This window comes from Megachile rotundata, chromosome 8, assembly GCF_050947335.1.
Source record: "Megachile rotundata isolate GNS110a chromosome 8, iyMegRotu1, whole genome shotgun sequence".
Lineage (NCBI taxonomy): Eukaryota > Metazoa > Arthropoda > Insecta > Hymenoptera > Megachilidae > Megachile > Megachile rotundata.
The window spans coordinates 15,294,633-15,318,517 of record NC_134990.1 but is presented as its reverse complement, the minus strand read 5'-3'; the positions used below and the strand labels follow the sequence as shown (position 1 = coordinate 15,318,517).

At 45.6% G+C, this 23,885-nt stretch overlaps 1 protein-coding gene across 5 annotated transcripts in view; it reads left to right on the top strand.

Annotated features, from left to right (window-relative positions):
• LOC100874702 (zinc finger protein castor homolog 1) overlaps positions 1 to 23,885 on the top strand; it is a 186,459-nt gene that overhangs the window by 79,646 nt on the left and 82,928 nt on the right. For 2 of the 5 annotated variants that reach the window (XM_012284319.2, XM_076534814.1), the window contains exon 2: positions 5,932 to 6,008. The exons of 1 other annotated variant lie outside the window; for it this stretch is intronic. The gene's annotated coding sequence lies outside the window, so the exon portion shown is untranslated. Of the gene's footprint in view, positions 1 to 5,802; positions 6,009 to 23,885 lie in introns of those variants that run through there. 2 more of the 5 variants (XM_076534824.1, XM_076534816.1) reach the window with 1 other exon arrangement.

Genomic DNA, 23,885 nt, shown 5'->3' with positions numbered 1-23,885 from the left:
TTTCCTGTCCCTCCTGCGTTTCGGTTAACAGACATTTTTAATCGCGAGCCATCCCGTCGCTATGCTCGGGAGATACCTCGAATCTTGTCGTAATGCTTTATTCTCGTCTTAATCTTACGCTATTTTATCGTTGTAGGACGCATACGTTGCGTCCTTGGTGCCAAGACGCAATTTTGTAACGCGTTTCCTTATCACGGTAGACCAGAATAGTCAATTACAAAAACGTCAGCGTTTTACCTTCGCCGAAGATTAACTCCGATCGTAACAGTAGTTGGTGCCACTAATTCCAAGGGGTTTTACCTGCTTAGAGAGGCACGCAATAATCTTGTGGCCAGGTATAATGAAACGGTCGAGCCGACAAAAGCACCTGGCCGCAACAATATCCGCGTTGTTAGCTTTTGCGGCTGCCACCAGCTGTGACCAGCGATCAGGTCACTGCGGCTCGGGTCAGTTTCTATGGGACACGGATGACCTAGCTTCCGTCGATTTTCACCGAACTTCCATACGTCGACAGGTACTTGTTCGCGACAGAATCTTTCGACGAGAACTCTCCGGTAGAGACTCGCATGGCGATGCTTCTAAATGGCCGCGTTCGGGCTCGAATTTCTCAAAGGATCGGTCCTCCGCTCGAAAATGTCTGCTTCCTCGTCGCATAATCTGACCTGTTAATAACCCAGACGGATCATAAGTCAGCCGCGTGTCTACCTGCGGCGCGACATTTCACGCGGCCTGTTCTCGGTCAGGTACAATGCAGGAGGCGGTTGCCCACACAGAACCCCTGGCTTTACACATCCACCGTGCGACGTGTAAACCCGCTCGGTCAGTATAAAGTCCTCCGGTACTGTTCGCGATGGCGACAAGGCCAACGCTCGTATTTCAATTCCTCGTGAGTCGAATTCGAGTCACGGCTCGTATCTATGGCGCTCGATAACGGAATTCTTTCGTCGCTATCGTTCAATCTCCGTTCGCCTCGATGTGACGCCAGAGAGAGCTGGTCGGTTCCGGTATCGTTGTTCCGGTATCGCCATCGATAAGTCGGAAATTCCATTCGATGCCTGGAATTCCTTTTTTCGTCGTTCCGATAACGCTCGTTGCTGTTTCAATCGTACAACGCGAAAATATTCTGAGAAACGTTGAAAAGTATCCGTGTACTTGAATTTCTAATTTTTCCCTTCTCTAAAATTCTATGCAAAGTTCTGCTAAATAATTGGACAAATAAATCCAGTGTTGATTTTGAAGAAACGCAAACACAGCAGGCAACAAAGGAGCGGAAGAAAGCGGAGCACGCGTGTACGAACGGGCCACAATTCATTTTGCAAAGCGATGCAAAGCGGATGCCACTTAGCATGCTCGTTCTACGGAAGCGGTTCATTGATCACCGAACGCTCGGTACCCCCTTATTCCGTCGGTCTACTTCTATTTAAACTGGTTCCTTTTGGCCTGGCAGAAGTCACCCCGCGTCATCGTAATCGGCACATGCGTCAATTGGCAGCTGCCATTTCGGTAATGAATCGGCAACCCGAGATGTCCTTCGCTGATTTATCGCTCGATTAGCATACAACGCGATCTCGTATGGGGTCCTATGGGGAACACGCATCGACGCGTGTTGGAGTACTCACGGTTTCGATCGCTAAATGAAAGTTCCGTGCACCTACCTCGTGAGAAACTCGAGGAAAATTGCCTGTTCAGGGAGTCATCTTACAGTGACACGGTTCCGAAAAGATTACGCTCCTGAATTCGCGACGAATTACATAGTTGCTAATTTCTTTCTCCGTACATGTAAAAATTGAATTACTTTGGCCAAAAAAGCTCCCACGTGTAATTACCTCTCCGGCGTGATTCGATTAACGGCGAGAGCGGGTACAGGCGGTCGATGCGAGGCATCGACGATCGATTTATCTCGCGAGGCGCGAACACCGCAGCCGTGTTCCCGTTAAGCGACAATTTATCAAGCGGCCGCGCGTTAATGTATTCGTAAAAAGAAACGCAGCTGCTCCCGGTGGCAGCGTGTCGCACAATGAAACAACATCGCGCAAGAGGGGTGAGGATGATTTTTTCTGTCGCGCGACACGTACCGGTAAAAAAGATCGAATGCCGGAAAAACAGGACGAAAAAGAAGGAGCGTGTCGAAGAGCGGGCGAGAAAATCGAAAGAGTCGAGGCGATCGGCGAGCAGAAGGGTGAAAGAGAGAGGGGCTTTTTCAATCGACAATCAATGAAGCTCGTCCGCGGGATTAAAGGTCCAATGGAGAGAGATAGATCTAGATTCGCGGTACTGGCTGAGCCAATCGGATCTGGTTCAAGGAACCCCGGGGACCCGCGGCTGTATTTGCAATGCAAAACAGGCGACCGTGCGTCGTAGCTACCGACGAACGAGAGACCCGCACACGCCATACGTCCTCTTCCTTCGAAACCGTACTCCTCTTTGTCGCGCCACGACACATGGCTACGTTCGATTATTTAGATATGCAGATGATCCCGCGGAAAGACCGACCGGGACACGGAATAACCCGGGATCGACGGAGATGCGAGTTCGCTCGAAGGAAATGGAAAACCTTTTGCTCCTCTTTCGCGTATCACGCATAAGGGTTGCTACCCTTCCTTTCTCTCTACGATTTCGAAGCGACTATATCATTTATCGAGTTAGAACGATCACGCGATGTTACAAGGAAAAAGTAAACGCGACGAGGAACTTTTATTTCTGAAGGAGAGAAAGCGATATCTGCGTATTTCCATAATCCGGCTTTATTAAATTCGTTAATCTCTATACAAACGAAAGCTTTCCATTGGCCCTGAAAGCATCGACAAAGGAAGATGCAAACTGTCCAGGTCTAACCACTATGAATCGCGTGCGCATAAAAGGCCTGTTCTCCCCACCTTTCTCTCTCGCTATCCGTTTCTACCGTGGGGATCTCATTGTTGGCCAGGAATTTGCATGTCGACGCACTTTCCGACGCGTGTTCACGGAAGGGGTGGTCTTTGCCGGCGTGTACGAGTTCCAAGTTAACCCCCACCACGCGGAGGATGCTCATTTTTCGGGCATATGCGCGCGTACTTCGTTCTCGATTGTCCTAAACGCCGGGGTTCCATTGGCGGGTGTCATCGACACCGACCTCTACCCTTCGTGGACGACTTCTGGAACGATTTTCTTCGTGATTTATCGTCCCTTGGTTCGTGGTTCGTTTACATATCGTTCCGAGGCGTTCGTTCTCCCTCGGTGACACGCGTATCCGCCAGCGATTTGCTGTTTCTCGTCTCGACTTGCAGCTATTTTCGCATAGATGAATCGTAACTCGTTAGAAAAAAAAGTAACGAAAGAAAGAAATCGTCGAATCATGTTACGGAAAGCGAACCTACCGCCCCAATCGGAATACGCAACACACGAGACTTCCAAAGGCGTGAAAATATTTTTTACTGAAAGGTTACATGCTTTACCAGCTAGTCGATATTTCATAATTGCCGAAAATTACCAGATATCTCGTAAGTATCTCGTTAATATTCGGAGTCGATTAATTTCTCGTTGGAGATCGTTTAAATCAATGTGCAGAAGATTATTATTCGACTATGTAACATAACGAGACCAACGTCGTCGGCTCCCTTCACGCAAACTGACAATTAAAACGTATTTATTGCCGGCAATTTGCTAATCATCGATTAAAGTAAATGCTGGCAATATCGTGGACGGGATACCGCTATAATTACATAAGCGGGAAAGAGACGAGGGGCGAGAGGTTCGCAATCATCAACCTCTGTTTTTTCCCCCTTTTTTAACCCGGCTTTGATTTTCTCCTGGTTTTTTCTTTCCCTTACCGACGGATTCGTCTTCACCCAGCGTGTCGACTGTCTTGATTATCGATCGACCACCTTGACGACGGCTCGAGAATTAATTGGGACGACCTCGTTAGCGGATATCGGCGACCATCGAGAAGGAGATCGAGGGTTTTCGTTTGCACCCGTAAAAAAATCTTGCTCTTTTATTTAACCAGGTAAGAAGACCTTGCTAGAGGGGGGTGCAGCTGCTCGAATCGACTTACCGATGCCTCGCCACGCATTTTTGTCAACTTCGTTCACGAGATTTGTTCCTCGAGCATTCGGAAATTCCGATCGGTTTCGGCGCAACATGACATTCCTCCATGTCGAACGAACCGTCGATCCGGTCGTCTAATTAAGCGCTTTAGCCCAGTAATTATTTATACATTCGTCGAGTTTACAAACGTCGAAAAGTTAAAGTATGTAATTATCGTTAGTCGATTCGTCTCGGGGAATCGTATTCTTGGGTCGGTCGCGACGAGCAAAAACGTGCCGCGTTGAAACGGACGAAGAAAGGGAACGGAGACTGGAGAATAGAGTTGTAAAGCGAACGACGAGAGCTGCCAGTTTTTCCGAACGTGTTTCCTTCGTGGTCTCGTGCAGCGACTCGTGCATTGTACGCACACGACTCTCTCTCTCTCTCTCTGGGTTCCCGTGTCACGCGGAATAGACGTTCGTTCGTGGTTTTTATCCGCTTATAAAACAATTGAAGCGTGTCATCCCTAATGATCGTGGTAATTTTTCAGTCTCGATCCAAAGAAATTCTGAAACGATACCTTCTACGTGGTACAGCTTCCATTTCTTCTAGGGTTAGTTTCAAAATTTCATCCCTCTTAGGGCTATCATTGTAACCATTGGACTCTCATTTACACAGAAAAGCTTATTAGATTTTAGTCTAAAATTTCGAGAATAATTTCTAAACACCCTCAATGGATGTTTGGATCTTACATCGTCCTTTCGTCCAGACAAACCTTAAAAAAATAAATTAACTTTATTGGTTCCGAGAATAAAAGGAACGCTGTCGAAGCATTCAACAGAGGCAAAGAAGAGTTCCTAAATCATCTTCGTAGCACGGCTCGCGAATGATTCATAAAGTCCATCAAGTTTTTCCCCCCGACTTCCCCGAGGACAGAAGCGGCCCGTGGGAATAAAGCCAAAGGTGGAATAGAGTCGTAGAGCTGCCAGTTTTTCCGACTCGCCTTCTATCGGTCGATCCTCCAGCGGACACGGCTCCTCTTCCTTCGTTTTCTCGTTCCTTCTTGGACGTCCGTCGAGCGTGCGTGTGCGTGGCACGGACGAAGGGAGAGACACGCGTGCACACGCTCGACTTGGAAGCGCGAACGCGAGGAGGACACGCGCTAACCTGAAACGCCTCGTGCATACGAGATCATCGCGTTTTCACGAATGCTCATCCCTCTTCTTCTGGACACGCAATACGTCCGACGTATCGGCCAAGATCTTGCTGTTCGATGTTTCTATCCGCTTGTCAGCTTGTCGAACCACGACGATGATTTGTTGACTTTGTAGGAAATGCAGGAAACTGAAAGTACATGCATCGCTCTGATCGCCGAGGGCTTCTGTTTTGAATACTGACTTTGATGAAAGACACTTTCATCGTGCGGTTGCCGGTTTTGCATTTTTAATATTTTATCCTCCTCGGGAAACTTTATCAAGATTAAAGAAGACGCGTTTCAACACCGACGCTTTTTCAGATAAAATTTTTTAAGCACTCTGCAAGCAAAATTTTTAATATTACTCATTAGAGGCTCTGTTAATTTTTTTCTCTACAAAAAAGTAACGAACAAAAAATGGGTAATGTAGAACGGTGAATGGAAGCAGGGAAAAGTATTCGTTATATTCTACGCGGTCGTAGAGAACCGTTGGACAGGACGGGACCGGAAAACAGAAACATTCCGCGAGACCCGAAGTAAGGAAAACAAGTTGGATTAATAACATTCGGGGCTTATCGTAGGTTTTCGCGAGGTGCCGGTCTCAGTTCGCGAGTCGATGTCGTACGTGACGGCCACGCGACCGCGTGGTGTGGCCAGTTTCGTTCGCGATTAACGCGATTAGTGTCGATTCGATTTCTTTAACCGTCTCGGTTTTTGTGCTCCACGACCAGGATTTCCCGTGTGCATCGCCGAGGGTGGTACGAGGTAGCCGCCAGGAAAATGCAGCTCCAGTCGCCGCGACGCCATGGTGAGTCGAATATTTTCTAATCCTGCCTTCTATTAGCTATTTACGTAACCCTGTTCCGCGTCTTGTCGTCCTTGAGGACGTTCAAACTCGTTTTCGATTTGTGGAATAAACTTTATGCAAAACAGGGGCAATCACGCGTTTAATCCTTCGAACGCGAACTGCACGAACGCTTTAGCATCCGTTAACCCTCGAATGGGGGTTGCGTCACTTTTTCAAAATTTATTAGAGCGTCATTTAATTGTTAGATACTCGCGTTTTTATTTGCAAAACGAACACCCCGTAAATTTTACTTAATTTATTGATTTGTGCAAGCGTTATACAATTTTTTTTGTTATAAACATACTCGAAGGATTAACAAAGGATTGTAAACTAAATTCGAGTCATTTAATTGTTACATACTCGCGGTTTTATTTGCAAAGCGAGCACCCCGTAAATTTTATTTAATTTATAGATTTCACTATTATATTTGTGCAAGCGTTATACAATTTTCTTTTTGTTATAAACATACTCGAAGGATTAACAAAGGATTGTAAACTAAATTCGAGTCATTTAATTGTTACATACTCGCGTTTTTATTTGCAAAGTGAACACCTCGTAAATTTTACTTAATTCATAGATTTCATTGTTATATTTGTGCAAGCGTTATACAATTTTCTTTTTGTTATAAACATGCTCGAAGGATTAACAAAGGATTGTAAACTAAATTCGAGTCATTTAATTGTTAGATACTCGCGTTTTTATTTGCAAAGCGAACACCCTGTAAATTTTACTTAATTTATAAATTTCACTGTTATATTTGTGCAAGTGTTATGCAATGTTTTTCATTATAAACATACTCGAAGGATTAACAAAGGATTGTAAACTAAATTCGAGTCATTTAATTGTTACATACTCGCGTTTTTATTTGCAAAGCGAGCACCCCGTAAATTTTACTTAATTTATAGATTTTACTATTATATTTGTGCAAGTGTTATACAATGTTTTTAATTCTAAACATACTCGAAGGATTAACAAAGGATTGTAAACTAAATTCGATGTAGCGTAACTGGAAATACGTAACCTAGAAATAAGTAAAAGTGTAGTGAACGAGCTGATAATGTTGTAGAGTGAAATCAGTAGCCAAACTGCTACCATCTTGATAGAGAAATATGCGTGGGTGGTTCGCGTTGCGTTCTCGAGTTATCGCGATTCGATCGAACGTGAATTACACGGGTTATCCAGTGATCTTTAAGAATCGATACCAGCAGATCTTGTCGGTTATTGGTATCCTTGAAGCTGACCCGATAACGTAGTCAGCGTCTCGTCGAGGTCACAGTTCGTGTACTGGTAGAATTCTTAGAAATCGAACCGCTTTCCAATTCGTCGAATGCTGCTTTTAAAGTTTCCAAATGCTAACGAACGTGCCATTGTTCCCTAATTAAGTACATACCGGTTTTCGATTACCGTAGCCGTGGCAAATTGCAAAAAGTGTGCTTGGTATACTTTATCGAGATCTTAAAAGTATCGAAAGTCCGACCCCTTTCGCTTATACAATTTATTAACATTTACAGCGTTGACTTGGACTAACGTAATAATGTAAGGGTACAAATACTGTTCAATTCTTCACTGTAATTTTGCAAGCTAGTAATGTCTACGTGTTCTATTTTTTTCTTTAATTATTCGCATTAAGCTCGAAATGTAGACGAACTGTGACTGAAACGATCGCACAGCGAACTTGTAAGAACCAGTCGAGTAAACCGCTCCAATGAATATGATCGCTTTGTTTATCCGTTTATCTGGTCTCGTTAAATGGTTCCATCTGTTAGAAAGTTATAAACAAGTAGTCGATGCTACAGATAAAGTCATCGATCGTTGCTAATAGTTTCCATGCTACCTGAAAAATTATTAATGTTTTGACGTTATCTCCATCTTATCTCCGTCCGCTGTTACGTACAGTAATTATAATTAGACCAATAGAAATTTAGTACATTAGAAACTTAACATCGTCGATTCGCAATCAGAACGGTCTTTAACGTAATTAAACAAGGTGTCTCAATTAGTGGCAGGGGTTCCACGATTCGCATTGTCGTCCCTGAATCCAGGTCTATTCCCAGAGCTACTCGGTATTCAATTTCAACCGGCTGCAATTTGTCTCGCGAAATCGCGCACCGAATGAATTGCGACGACTTGCATTCACCGAAAAAGGTCACGGTTTTTCGCAAACTGTCGCCCGGTCCCCGCGGTTTCTCCGTCGATTTCCACAAAAGAAACAGCGGGGCACGCGCTCGCTGATAGAGTATGATAGCTGCATTCCATCGGTTGCAACATGTGTGTCATACGAGACGTGCGTTGATTTTCTATCGTTTCGATCGGATCGCCGCGCCGTGACTTATTTACGGTTTACAGAGTCCGCGCCCTCGTAAAACGAAATTAATCAACTGAATTTCAGCTGGTTTCAGCAGCCTCGCTACCAGTATTTTCTTGCTTAATTTATCGCATTGCCGTTCGTATACCACGCAACTAGCAAAGTCCACCCTACGACCCTTCGTGAACAAATCTTCTTATTTGAATTAATCGAACAACATCGAAAAAGACGTGTCCAGCGGTAAGAAAAAAGGGGGCAATCGGTTATTTTCGAAACGGTGTCGCGTAATTTATCGCTTACAGTTAGGAGCGTGCGTTACGGTAATTCCTTTCTATTAAGACAGGGGAGACAAACCAGCTTCTGTTTCAATCTGATGTTATTCGCGTTCCTTGGCGCTAGGGGGACGTCGAATTTGTCGCCTCTAAGCTGGCGATCGCGCGGCTAAGATAAATCGTTGCGAAACGAGCCTGTTGTTAAATAGTTTAGCGTGGTTGTTGGCACAATAACGGATGGCCGTGCATTTCGCAACAATGACTCGCCGCTATCGTAAATTTTGTTTGAAAAATAATTCGTTCCCCGACGACGATCCGTGGCAGGAAAACAGTCGATCGTAGATCAACTCTTTCGGTCAACTAGCTCGATAAATATTTATGAGCGGTGTTCGCGTGTGTCTTCGATACCAGCAAATATTGCATTTCCTCGCCGATTGACGGTGTCCGATCCACCTTTGGTATTCGCTAAACCAAATCGTTGGATGATTTAACGCGATCGCCTTCTGTTCCTTTCCGAACGCGATTATAAAACCCGTTTCTTTCGGACACCGCATAGAACGGAGCACGATATCTTTCCTCTTAACGGACGAGAATTAAATATTCGCTAACAGACTACTGGTTAATAAATATTTCAGCGATTTTTCGCCTTTGCAAACAGACCTTGATAGCGAAGAAAAATTGGGTGACTTCGATATCCGTAATACACGTTGGGCGTTAATAAGATCGATACAATAGTTTCTCGATTGACCTACTAAATGGTTGATAATACTTTTCAATAAGGCGTCCAGGATAATGCGAACATTACCATTCCCGTTTAACTATGTTATTTCTGTGCATACAACGAGTTTTTATTGTCTAGTTCTTGTTCTCTGACGTTATTCAGGCGATTGCGACACGGCTTTCTTGAACGACAAAAGAAATTTATGTTCGTAGATTTGAAACACCTATACAGGGTAGCGTAGTTAACACGCGTCGCGGTCGATTTTTCTGGGCAACATTTATCTGAAAAGTTGTAAATAAATCTCGCGTATCTGGAAGGTCTGATCGTCGAGTAGGAAAGATATACGAGCGCCGTTATCCCACTAATTCCATTAATTCGTTAGATTACGCGTCGTACATTAGGAGACTCCGTGACGATGGCTCGTGCCACCGAGAGAGCTCCTTCGATAATCTTAAATATCACTAATTCACCGAATGACCGTTTACCGGGGCTAATCTGTTGCCGGGCCAGCTTGGTGGCATCAATTTCATTAACCCCGGCCCATCACGAAAAAATCGAGAGTCGTAAATTAAAAAGAAGAGGCGAGACGTGTCTACCGGTAGCTACTCGACCCTTCAGCCTCGTTCACGCGTGCTCGTTTCGTTTTCTCTTTTTGCGACCGGACCGAAATAATCGAACGGCGTTTTAATTTAGTCGGCGCGAAAATGATTTGAAAATTTGCCGAAGGACGAGGTGCGATGGAAGCGCGACGCGTAGACTGATCGATTGATCTGTTAGTCGCGAGCGTGTAAGAGGCTTAAGGCACGCTCGTATCGGAGTTATACTTATGCGTACACCGTGTGTACCTGGTTGGACCCTGAGTGGGGGAGGGTTGGGACCTCACAGGCACGATTAACACGTGTCACGCGTCACACACATACGCTCGTTCATCTATCTTTTCACACTTGCACGCGCGTGCACGCGCGCACGCCACTCCATATATCTACCTAACCCGCCACCAGTCACCATGTAGGACAATAAAGGACAGAGGTGGTACGTAACATTTCCATACATTCCTGGGCAGCAACGGGCCGGCCATTTAAGAATTTCTCGCCGTACTGGAACCGATGCGAGGTCCCGTGCATTTCAATTGGTCGACACGCGCCAATTCTCGCCACGAAAATTCATCGCGACGAAAGAAAACGCGCCTTGACGATCGATCATAAGGATTGCGAATCCCATTTCCCCCTCTTTAAACCGTATCGATAGTTAGCCGACTTTAAGAACGAGCGTCGAAGCTAATTAGCGTAAATATGCATGAAACGACGCGGCCAAAGGTGGCTCCCAGACGACTTACGACTTTAATCCAGCGTATCGGAAGAAAATGTCCGAAAGTCCTCGTTTTCATAAGGTAGACATTCTTCTCCGAGCGTTCGTTGCACTTGCCCGATTAATCAGCATAATACTAATTGCGACAGCCGGTGGCAGCTGCTTTCGTTTCAGCGTCAGCTGGAAATCAGCTTTGAATAAGTCGCTTCTCGAGGAAAACAATAACGTCGTTCGATTCGGTTCCCTTTTCGAGGAGTTTCAACGGGGTTAGCCGACGTCGAGGTTAGCTCTCGATCTATATGCGAGTACAGTTGACGCTTCCATTCACGAAGAAATCATGCGCGGCTGCGGAAATGAGCGAGCCTCGTCTATATTTAACCTGTCGACTGACGACAGGAAGAAGACTCGACGTGCTCGTCACATCGCCACCGAACCGAACACATTTTAACCTTCTCCCGCCTTTTTCTCTTTCTCGAACTTCTCCGCGTTTGTCGCGACCAGCATTCTGCTCCATTACCGAGTTTTATTTCTGTGTCTTCTGCCTTTACGCGATTCGCTGCTTCCTTCGCAGCCTGCCTGTCGAAATTTCTCTTCTACCCCTAACTCGTTCCAACTCGGTGTTTCGTCGAGCTCTCCGATCCGTGATATTACGCGCGGCGTGGAAGAATCGAAAGTGGTCGAGATCGAAGGAGATGAATCCACGGTATTGTATCGTTATCCGAGCCGCAACAAGCCGTGTGCATTGCGTGGCCGGTTTCTTTCGACGAAAAAACAACGGGCATTAGCGATCGGGTTTTAACGAAGCTTTCACCCGCTAGAATGGACAAAGGAGAAACGATACAATGGGACGATTAGAGATACTTTGTACGCGCTTTCGACACACTCCGTTTCGTTCCAGCGCTAGCAGGCTCGTCCGTACCATTACGGCAATGCCCGCGACACGTTTTCACGCGACTGCGTGACCGCCAGGAAATACGTATATATACGTCGTCGCTGGACAACGTGCTGCATTCAGTCACGCGCAAAACGAGGAAGAAATGTCGACGGAGGTGAACGCTTTCGAAAATTTCCCCGTATCGCCTAATAAAGACGTTCGCGTTTGACCCGTTCGTTAAATTTTACTTTTCGGTGATCGCAGAAATTGAACGAACCCACGCGTTTGCTCCGTAATTCGACTCGTGAGAAAACCTGCCTCGATGATTTCTCTTTATTAACCGTATTTCCGCGAGATTGCACGAAAATTGCCGTGAAAAAAAAAGAGAAAGAAGGGAACGAGAGTGCTTGGAAAGAATTCTCAGAGAAACTCCCGATTGATATACGCGATTTCTAAGAATCGCGTACACGAGGGATCTTTTAAAACGAATTACGTTCTTATTAGCGCCTTCGGTCGCAGTGTTTCCTGACACACACAATTTGCACGGCTTTCAGAACGCGCTACTGGCTAATTAACCTCGTGTTACGTGGTAATCTACAGCCTGGAGTCGAAAGAATTCCTTAAGCTTCTTTCATCTGGCTATTTGTTGTAGGAATTAAGTATCGTCTCAGATGCCTCTATAATTGTAACGTAGATGAGTCTTCCACGTTTTTACCTCTGTCTATTATACCCATTTAAATACGGTGATAATACTCTTATTCACACCTGACGCTTAAGTGGTACCTTCTGTGGAAACCGTGATCAGGGAAAATATATTACACGAAACAACTTTTACGCAACTCTTTCGAATTCTATTAAAACTAGCAATGACTTACAAAACGCCGTTTACGTCCATACATCAGAGCAAATATATTGCACGGGACTACTTTTGCATAACTCTTTTGAGTCTCGTTAAAACCTGCCACAATTCATAAAACTATTTACGCTCGCTTTAAAATAACGACAATTTAACGCTTCGTACTTGCCGGCTATAAATTTTTACGCGGACTCGTTATTTATTCTGTCAGAAGCGAATTAATTATGTCGATATCTCTCATTATTTTTCATATTATTCATATCTGACCGACGCGTGAATATTCATACAAACGCGTTGTCCGTTCGGCTAATAACGAGCTCGCTCGTAGAAAGAATTAAATACCGTAAAAATAAGGCACGAGATTTATTGGAAGTTTCGGCGCGATACGATCGCTCGTTATTCGTAAAAAATGGTCATTCTTATTTCCGTGTACAATGATTGACTCGTACATAACGATTTGTCTTCTTCCTCGTAAACAATGCGTTAATTAATCGTGGCGATATAATGCAACGCGCCAGTTCCGACAGAACGATCAGAGTTTATAGGGCACGCAGAGAACCAGCCTAATACTCGTATTAGGTGTATTAGGTTCTTGACCGTTCTCCTCGAGTTCTCCAAGTAGCCCCGGGCTGGCGAAACCAGAGCTCCGGCAAGCAGAACCTCTCCGCGGACCCCTCTCGTCCCTGTGCCACGCACACGTTCGCAATGCTCATTCGTATCTCGATTCGATTCGATTCGATTCGATTCAGCACGCACTTCCACCGCGCGTTTACACGTCCGAATCGAAAGGAATGCACAAGCGTTTTACGCACTTCCTCCATGGGACACGCGCTTCTATCGGCTTGAAAAAAAACCTCGAAACCTCTGAGCAACCTTTCCACGAACCTCTATATCCTTCCTACCACGAACTTCATATCCTGGAAATAAGGAAAAACTGTTCTAAAAATACAAATTCAGTTCGGTAGAAATTTTGCTTCACTCTTGCTGTCGAAATTTCTGCAACGAAACGTAAGCGAAGGATCGAAAAATTGGACACAATTACCGAAGGCAGATCGGTTGCCACGCGAGCGTGTCGAGAACGGGTTGAAAAGGATGCCCGGAGGGCCAAGGAGTCGATCCGCGAGGATGCGTTCCCGCGTGCCGAGCGATTCCTGGTTCCGCTTGCCTGTTGAACCGATGAAATTATTTCTTTGTAGCTTGTTCTCGGTCGTACCGCGCGGTGATTTTACTGTTCGGTCTCGTTGCTCGAGACACCGGGATTAGGGCCTCGAAAGCGTGGAGAAGCGAGAAATGCTGGAAACTGGATATCCAGTTTGTCCAGGGCACAGCAATACCCGTGGAGATATTGCTGTCGAGCCACGACGCTGCTGCTTGCTCCACTTTGCATCCGCTCCGAGCCACGGATAGATAAATCGACGGATAAAACGGCAGATAATACGGAATCGATCGTTTTACCGGTTCGTCCCATGGTCCAGCCGGACTGAATTATTTTACGAGCCGGACAGACGGAGATATACCACCGTGAACCGTGTTTAGCGATCTCTCGAACACGGAAGAGGAATGATTTATAGGCGTTTCGAGACGAGCCTGATTAGCCCAGATCCTCTCGTTTCTGTCTTCTGAACCAGTTCGACGATCACGGTTACTTTAAACGTCGTTCACGATTCTGTGCCAAACTAAAATAATGCAAACAGCAATTTTTCTTTCGATCGATTCCTCGTTCCGATGTAGCGTCAAGCGTTATAAGAGTCTCTTAACGGATTGAAACTCTTAATTGTTGTCGTCGATTTTTCAAGATTACAGAGATACCGTAGGTATGTTCAGCGACGATCGTTTGACGAGGAATGTCAAGGATCGACAACGGGTGTCGAGCAATATCCTATTGCTCCTGATAGGAAAGCGACCGTGGCGATCGTCGAGCACAATTGATCGGATACCGTCCATGTTTTTCAACAATTCTTTATTCGCTAAACGCGCTAATTGTCCGAATATGACAACCGTTTAATCGTTACAAACGATATTATTATCGGAATCCTGTGGCTAACGAAGTTGACAAATGTGCAGGGTTATTTGATATTTCGAACGGTGACAAGTCAGCTCATAATTTACGATAACTAGCGTTAGTCTGTTATTTCGTTGTAACGCGCGTAGAATACCGTGCACCGTCGATGTTTACCGAGTATCGTGTCCCAGTTTCTTTTGCAATTTTTCGGAACGAGAAGAATAGTTGACGCGTCGGAGAGTAATCTGACGTTCGTGATTAATCGCATCCACTGTTCGAAACGAAGAGGAGTCAACAAATGAAGGAGTAAATTGACTCACGTCTAAGAATAGAGTAACCGTTCGCGAACGGGCCGACAATTGGTCAAAGTTTCTCGATTCTTGCGAAACAAGGATCCGGCTAGCCGTGGTGCGAACTCGCGTATCGATCGCGAATAATCGCAAAACCGCGAAAGTCTGTCGCAACCTTCTATCCCGGTCGAGGCGATAGATCGATTATTTTTTGGAAAATACGTACGGTTGTATTCCAGTTTCGCAGAAGTGCCGAGAACGTGCCGCGATAGATCTAGATTTCACGTACGAACGAACGACTAGATGAACAAACCTGATTCGCAATAACCGTCGACAGAGACGTAAATTCTGTTGCACGAGGTTTCTAGATTATCGAAATACCAGTACTAGGTGGAATCAGGTTCCGTGCTCCAGATTGCCGGGCGAACAGCGCGAAGCTATCGGTCGCCATGACCATTTCAGGATTATTAATCTTGGTCACCGTTGCCTCTGTTCGCACGCCGCGAGATAAAGTCGAGCGGGCGACCGTGCCGGAAAAATAAATCTACGGGGCCCCGTTGAGTTCCGTGCGCTTCGAGGTCGACGTGCGTGCTCTCCACGCTCGACTTCGATACCTCCAATTTCCCTCCTCGCGATATCTCGCGTTTCTCTCCACGCTTTGTGTTTCGCTTTCGATCGCTCTTCCGTTTCCTTCGGAATTTCACGACGCCTCTATCTTCCTCCATCTTATTTTCCATTTGACAATTCGAAGATTCTGAACTGAGGTTGAACGTCAAGTTTCGAAGGCGAAAAAGAGTTAAGAAAGTAGACGTAGGCGAAATTTTTGCGGGTGAACCTTTTGTACGCGCGAGCAGCTACGTTTTATGCACAAAAGCATCGAGAAAGGGATCGTTGGAGGGGAGCAGAGAGCGGAGGAACGGCGGTTCGTTATGCCCGGTTCGCGAGGACAATTAATTATCTCCTGATTCCTTCTAAGAAACCAGTCCAAGTACAGTCGAACAGGCACACCGACGTGCTACGTCGAGCAAACGCACACGCACGCACCCACACGCACCCACACGATCCTGTGGCAGAGCGCTGTTTTATAGACACATATGATGGAACACTCTCAGGCCGATCGTGTTTCAAACCACAGAGAGACTTAACTGAGAAACGACACACGTTGCTGCCCGGAGACCGGACCTCCAACTCTCATCCCTTCCTTCTTCTTTGCGGTCCTGGCCGATTTTCATTGTCTATCGCGAAAGAATTTCGTTCTCTGCTCGACCCTGTCTCTTCTCTTTGCTTTCTTAATTAACTCCGTCCACCGTGTCAATTCCGAGCTTGTTCGTTAAGGGTGCTCCGTCGAGGATGGACTCCCTCTTGAATCCTTCTAGGGTGACAAAAGTTTCTCTAGGCGTTAGATTCGAGAAATTGAGAAAGGGCTTAGATGTATGCGAGAGAAATATTTAAATGTTACAGACACGATAGAGTAGGTTTAATTGAGAAATTTTCGGTGAATTTATCGCGGCGGTAACAGGGGTTGATATACGTAAAATACCAAGCGCCGAAGGGTGAGAAATGGAAGCAACAGGTTGGCATTGTCAGAGCTTTAACCGATCAAATAATTGTTCTCGCGCGAATTTACGACTCTCGGCTCTCTCGTAACAGCGACAGCAGAATTACAAAAATATTCTTGTTTCGTACTCGTGTCGGTGGTACTAATTAACGCGGCGTTGCCTTCGCAACGCTTCCTTCGATTTCCAACCGCGATCAATCACATTCGTAGCATACATATGTATTTCGTAAAAGACTCGATCCAACGGTTCCCCGTTAAGATTCCAATTTAGAATCTGGTCGGATTCTTGAACACGGAGCTTTTTCCATCGAGTATCGATCTAAATACACGGTTCGCCATTCGACCGGTTGTGAGCCATTAACCCGCCTAATCGCACCAAGCCCACGGATAAAGACATCCATCATCATTAGAATGGATAATTATCGCGAGCAGTGAACTTTCGTGGCAGCCATCAGAGTCGACCCGAGTCGTTCCCCGCTGCTTTCATTAGCGGCCAAAGGAAACTAACGGCTTCGCGTTCCCACCGCTTATTCTGGATTTCCAAATAAATCGGACGTATGTCCACGCTCCCTCGGACACGTGTACGCGTACGTGCCTCGCTGATCGGTCAGCGAACAGCTTCAGAATCGAGGAGGAACCTAGAGGAGGTGGCTCTCTCCTTTTTCACCGCGTTTTTCCTCCCTGCTCTCCTCTACTCTTTCCAGCCACCACCGCTTCACCCGTTTCGATTTTCCTTATTATTCCGTGGAGTCACGACGGTCGTGTGACACGTTCACGGCATCCGGCCGCGTACGTGACGTCATACGAGCTATATTCCATCGGTGAACGCTGTCCATATGGTCTTCACAATCATACTAACGTTCTTGCGATTCTTCGATCCTCTCGGACAATCGAATTTCCAGGCTAGCTCAATAGCTACCATCCTTTACTACAAGAATAGGTGATCTTGCTGAATTTCACGAGCTGACCTCCGATAGATTGTAACTGTTCTATTATGCAATTCCAACCTCATTCTTAATCGTGTCATACAAACATCCTCCATTTTCTATAAAAATTTCAAACGATCGTAACGATGTCGCGTTCACCGAGCCACCATATCGGGCGCATGATCATCCCCCGCAGAACCAACCCTCCGAATCGCGACGAAGCAGGGAATTCCACGAATGAGAAAGTCGGGTTTGGATTTTGCGCGCAAAGGGTGCGTTATCCGCCCCCCGGAACCTGGAAACGAACCATCACCCCCACCGCGATGGGTGAACGTTCCAGGCGAAGGGCGAGCGAGACCTAGAGGGTTGATAAAGGCCAGCCAACCCCCGTGACACCCCCAGAAGTGGGCGTAACCTGTTCCTTTTTCCTTGGGTGGAGAGATCGACGTAGACGGCAAAGTAGGAAGGCTGCGAACTCGGCCAACTTCTGGCGGCTGTTTTGCCACAGGAAATTAGAATAATTCGATGATACGTAACTGTTGCGGCCAGAGACAACGGGGACGGGCTCATTTGAATATCTGTATAATCGGAACGCCGTTAGGGCGGATCCAGAAAACGGCGGAGCCTGTCGCCGACACCTTTGGTCCCTCGTTTCTCGCTCCTCTCTAATCGACCTAAAAAGATTCCTTCCGGCTTCTTCTAACCACTCTTCTTCGGACCAAAAACGGCTCTTTTACCGTATCTTATAACTAGATCCGTTATATTGACTAAACTGCGGCACACGAGTATAATTTCGAAGATTTTGCTAACGTTGCATAGGCATAAACGGAGATACAGGATTTATAAGAGTATACGAATAGACAAAGTTCAAAGATTGCAAAAGTTTTGAAAGGAGAAGTTTCAGATCGATCGAAATCCGAAACAAAGATGCTTCCTTCGACCGGCTCCTTTTTCCACGAAGAACTGGCAATCCTGCCAAGGATCTCTCGAACACGGTGTGTTTCAGCTCGGCCGCGAGTTTGGTCGAGCAAGGAATTCATCAGCTAAAGGTTGGCAAACGTGCACCACCATAAAACCAAGTGATTTACGCCCGACACTTTATGGGCCCCGTCCAGACGGCCCAACTTCGCGAATTTTTCGTCGATTTTCGGTCGATCTTCACCGAGCAAACGAGACGCCGTTTTGTTCCTCGTGTTTCTCTTCGCAGATCGGCATTTTTTCAAACGCGCTCGATTCGATTCTTGCCGAGATATCGATGACAAGCGTGGCCGTAGCCTTTTGGAGTGGACGGTACGCTCGTATCGTTTCGCCTTAGGGCAACATTCGAGTACTATGGAAAAATATGTTTCATTACACGCGTTCTTAATGCGTGGACGACTGGATGCTCCCTCTTGCTTTTATTTCGTCTTTTTACAGATATTCTGTCTGGGTTTCGAAGGCTTGATTATGCTTCGCCGAAAGACTCCAGTTATTTTATCGACGTCGCGAACTTTCCCTTCTTTCAGGAACTCTTCGTTGTTTCTTTATGCAACTACTTTATGAACGAGATCTTTACAGTTCGCGTTGACAGGCGCTGATAATTTCCCACGATAACTTCTCGTTAACAAAAAATTGCGTTCAGTTAGTTCCATCGGTTATTAAAAAAGCATTCGTAAAATCAACCCCTGTAAAATTGCCTGCGAGAAAGATATAACTCAATTCATCGTCGATAAAAAAATGAAGGAAGAACAATTTTCGCACGGTGGTTGCCGAATCAACGAGTCGTAAATTTTCCTATTTTTTGGCTACTTAAAGAGTGGTCACCGTTTTTTGGTGCCTTTTTTGCGACCATTATTTCAGCTCGAACGCTGTGAAATCGTGATATTCCAGGGACCGAAACCCCCGTATTAGCTTTAAATTATCTTGGCTATTGAAAGGTATTTGGGCCAGGAAGGTCAAGTCGAGAAAATCGTCGATCGAAACCTGTCAAAATATTTTCGACCGTTCTGTTCATTGTCGGTCGATTTTCCGGGGATTCGATGGCGACCAGGGGGGTCCTTGAACAGGGTCAGTGTTCCCTGGACTCTCCCAGGATCGAGTGGAGGGAGACGGTCAGGTATTAACGGCTCAATTTCACAGACGGACCCTTACTAAATTCCCTCAGGAATTTTCTCGTTCTTCGAGTCAGGTGCCACTGTGCCTTTTCTTCTCGCTAAGAAAACCAAAGACGAAAACTTCATGCCCCGAGAAAATTGTTAACCTTCCTGCACTTGATTGTTACAATTTTCTATATTTTAAATAAAAGATTGTGTACTGCTACCTAGCTAGCTCAGCTTTAATTAGAGCTAAATTAATTAGAGAGTAAAGAAAACATTAAATTAGTAATTGTAAGTAGCAAATTGAAGTATCGTGCAGCAATCGACAGTTTGACAATAACCTTCGCTTCCAGAAAATAGCCGGTTGTTCCCGTCGACAGATAAATTACAAATCCCCTTGGTTTCCCTCGTCCACTTTACCCGAAAAAGTGGCCACCGAGAAAAAACGAGCGACCCACTTCTCGCCCAATTTTCTGCCCCTCAAAAAACGGGCAGATGAACTTTCCACGCGTTCATAGCTCGAAATTTATGATGGTAGAAGTCGGCCTATTTGTCTAACACCTAGAATAGATATTCGAAAATCCTCCGTTCAATTTACTTGGACTAATGACAATCGTAGGCTTTTAGCGAGACAAAAATTGACGATTACGTTGCAAAAAGCTCTTTGTTAAATGTGAAAGTTCAGTCTCGGATGGAATGCAACCGAGTCCCTGTATATATATCAATCTTTTATTGCAACGTTATCTGTTCCAACAAAGCGCACGGGCTCGTTTGAACTTGTTAGGCAGTCGTTTAACACACTGCGTCGCAATATGTACGTAAACCGTGAAATATTGGCCATTTCGCGTTCAGCCACGCTGAAAATGTTCCAGGAAACTCTCGAAAGTGTTTGCTTCCAGGGTAATTAAATCCGTAAGCATCGTTTAACGAAAAGGTGGGTTCTAAACCCTTCAGAAAAGTACCATTTGTTTAACTGCTAATCGATTCTTGGGACTAGTTTGCATTTAACTTGGAAAGTAACCTGAATTCGTCTAATTACTTCCTATTTTAGAAGGTGGATTGAAGAAATTGAACGTTGCCTATCCTCGCTAATAAATTATTAGCGATAGAGAACCTAACCGATAGAGAAAATGGATTGCGCAGAAGTTATCAATAGAAAGTAGGAACGCACGATACCTGTATAGGTTGTATTCTCGTCGTACTATCATTGTTTGCTGGACTTCCTAATTAAATACCACACGCAACCACATCGTCGATTCTCCCCCATTCCGTGACCCAACGTTCCCCGATTCATCCTCTTCCCGTTTCTCTCTCTTTCTCTCCGCTCCCTTCGATCGTTCACGGCGCAACCGTGAATGGGCAAGCACGCGATTCCGGGAATTTAAAAACGGGAAGGAATTTCTATGGAGAAAGAAGGTGGCACGAGTACGAGCGAGAGGAAAGAAAAAGACAAGGAGAAGGCGAACGGAGTAGGATAGAGAGACGATTGTGTGATGTAGGCAGAGAGACACGTGGTGGGTGTGAGCTACTGGTATTTTATTGTTCGCCGGTGTGATTTGTGGTGTTGTTGTGTTGTCGCGTAGACGCTTGCTACACAGGGTGTACCGGTTTGTTTAGACGCTTTCCGACTGACACGATCGTTGCCAGATTAGCGTCAATTTTTTAATTGCCAAATTGCGTTAATACTTGACAAGTTCTCTTTAAGGAGTTTACCTTGCTGATCGAATAAATAGTTTCAACATCGGTTTCCTCGGTCTAGAATAGTAAGACGTAAAAGCGAAAACAAAATCGTGTTTTACACGCTCGTAGAAGGTTTTACTGTCCCACGTATCACGATATCGATACTTGTCCGCTACTGCCTCTTTGTTTCTCCGAACATAACCACTTGATTACAAACTTATTTGAAATAAGCCCAGATCCTCGACTCTAGAAAAGTACGTAGTGTCTCTTGCATCTGCTTAATCGATTCGATCTCGATAGCAAAGTGTTCTACTAATCGCACGCGTTCCGTAGAAAATTCGCGGTGTAATTCAAGATTCGTATAAAACTGTTACCACATCGTCCTACTTCTAAGGCGATAGAAAAATCGTCGGAGTACCTGGCTGTTCGACGTTTCTATTGGAAGGATGACGATAAATTTGCAAACAGGAACAATAAAAGCGTGTCCGAGTTTTATTACAATGCGTCGAACAGAGAGAGGTCGGTTTAATCGCGATTTTCGAAATTAATTGCCTCGTAACGTTGTTTCCCGAAAGGCACATAAAACCTTCCGGTGGTGTGCGTCGACGGGCCTCGAATATAAATTACGCGTTCCTTGAAACACTTGTACTTTCCTGTCCCTTGGCCACGTCCGTGCTTCCCTTCGGGAACACACGTGTACCTGCCACCAATAACATCCACGAGTACGCGGATCGTGGCTCGAGGTAAAAAAAATAAGCCCTCTCTCGCTTGTCGTTACCCTCCCACGTGATTTACACAGACGAATTTATAGTCTTATTCGGCAGGGAGCGTCGTTACAGTCTGCCTCAAAGTTTCAATCTTGTCTCGTTTCGTTCTAACGCGAACTTGCTCGCGAACCGCTCCAAGATAATTAATAATCTGGCGACGTTTATTTCGCGAAGGACAGCCTCGCAACAAAGGTAAATTGTAATTGAAGACTTTACAAGAAAAACGATCCCTATCGACTTTTGTCTTCTCGAGAGAGACGGAAGAAATACTTTAGTATCTTTCGAGACTCTCTGAACTACCCCTGAGCTTTCTTTCATTTTTCTTTTGACGCTCTTCCTAGACTTTTCCTAGGATCTCTTTAAGCTACCTTCAAGCTCTCCTGTGGATTCCTTAGTTGTTTCAAAATCGAAGGCGGACTCCCTCGAACGCTTATTTTTAGCCAAAGAGGGAAACGACGGAAAATCGTCGTGGGAATGTGTGTCGCAACCATTCGTGAGGAGAACCGAGAACGATTTTCAGCGCGTATGCACGCGCAGCAGTGGAGGGCAGAGTGTACGTGAATGTGCGGGCGTCGCGTACGCTCGAGTATCGACTCCGTTGCTCTGGTATCGATTGTTTGCCGAGTCAGGTCGGGATATCCCGTTTCCACGAGACACATAATACTTGCATACCGACGAGGTTACACTCAATTCTTCGGGGTACCTTGATTTGCCCACGCGTTCGTAGGAAGAACATCGAGTTTCCTCGATCTCGATTCGTCTTCCTGCTTCCCTCGAATCGTTCGCGGGGTTTAGAATCAAATTTCTAGCGCCATTTTTTTCCTCGAAATTATTTACTCCTCGCCGTTCTACAATTTACCTTAATCAAGCACGGCGGGGCTACTATAATTTCGTGATTTATTCAAGTTTTACGGTATCCACTTACCAGCATGATTGCTCTATCTTTTCGGCGCATATTTCATCGACTATGATCGCCTACCTCGAAGCCAACTCTCGTATTGTAATCGTTTAACGACTCGAGCGAAGACGGAAGAGCAAAGTTTCCTGAACGGGACTGGGGAATTAAATTAATAATCGTGTTCTCCTTTGACCGCGATAGAAGGCTGTTGCGCCTAACGATCGCAAAAAATGAATCTAAATCAGTGATCCAAGAACGCTTCTAACGGTGCTCGTGACTGCGGGGCAAGAATCCAGAATTTCGGTCACTTTTTCCATCGATAGAAACAGCTTCTAATTACTTTCAAAGATCCTCCTCGAATCCACTGTTCTCTTTCTCCCGCCAGCTTCTTGCACCACGAGAAGATAATTATCCCTTCCTCTTCACCGGGGCAAACGCGGAATCCCATTTTCGTGCTGCTACCTTGATTTTTGAATTATCTCGAAAGTGGTAGATCGTCGATCGAAGCAATATCTTTGTACGAGAATAAAATACCAATTCCGTACCAATCAACGCGCTGATTTTCATAAAAAAGAAATGAGTAAACTAGAACTCCGCTCGTACTCGAGAGATCGGAGAAATTCGTGGAATCGGAGGAATTCGTGTTCGAAAACGGCGTCGGAGGAAAAGGAAAGATAATTGGTAGGAAAGCGATCGGTCGCTTATAACGCGGCTTTCTGCAAGAGCGCCGTGGCAGAAAGATTCGAGGAGCGGGAACGAGGCGGATGTGGCGCTGAAAGACAGCGGCTTGTTACTTAATTCCATGCGCTCGCTTAAATAGAACGACTTAGACTTAAGGTAGTCTGCAAAAATCGGCGACACGCCGTTGTGGAGAGCAAGCGACCGACTCGTGCGTACATGCCAGCAGTAAGCCGCGAGAGCGTACACGCGTGTGCCTCGATGTATACGTACGAAACACACGCGGACAACGGCGTGTTTGATCGTGCAATGTCGGGGGTGCCTACTGGTTTTGATATACGAGCACACCAATACACGATCGAACGGTGTTACACGCGTGAGTCATATTGAAAACCAGTCCTAGCGATTGCTCTCTGGCGCACACGCGCGCACGCCAGCCTCTAAACCCGCCGAGACTTCTGAATATCTTCCATCCTGGACGAGGAAGGAACTTGCAACTTTCTTGCGGCTAATGGTTTTTTGCCTCGCAACGGCAACTTGTCGGTTATCGAGTTAAAAAGGATGTAATTTGAGATACGTTTTTAATTTATCCCTGTTACCTAACGAGTAAGTTGCATGTAACCGCATC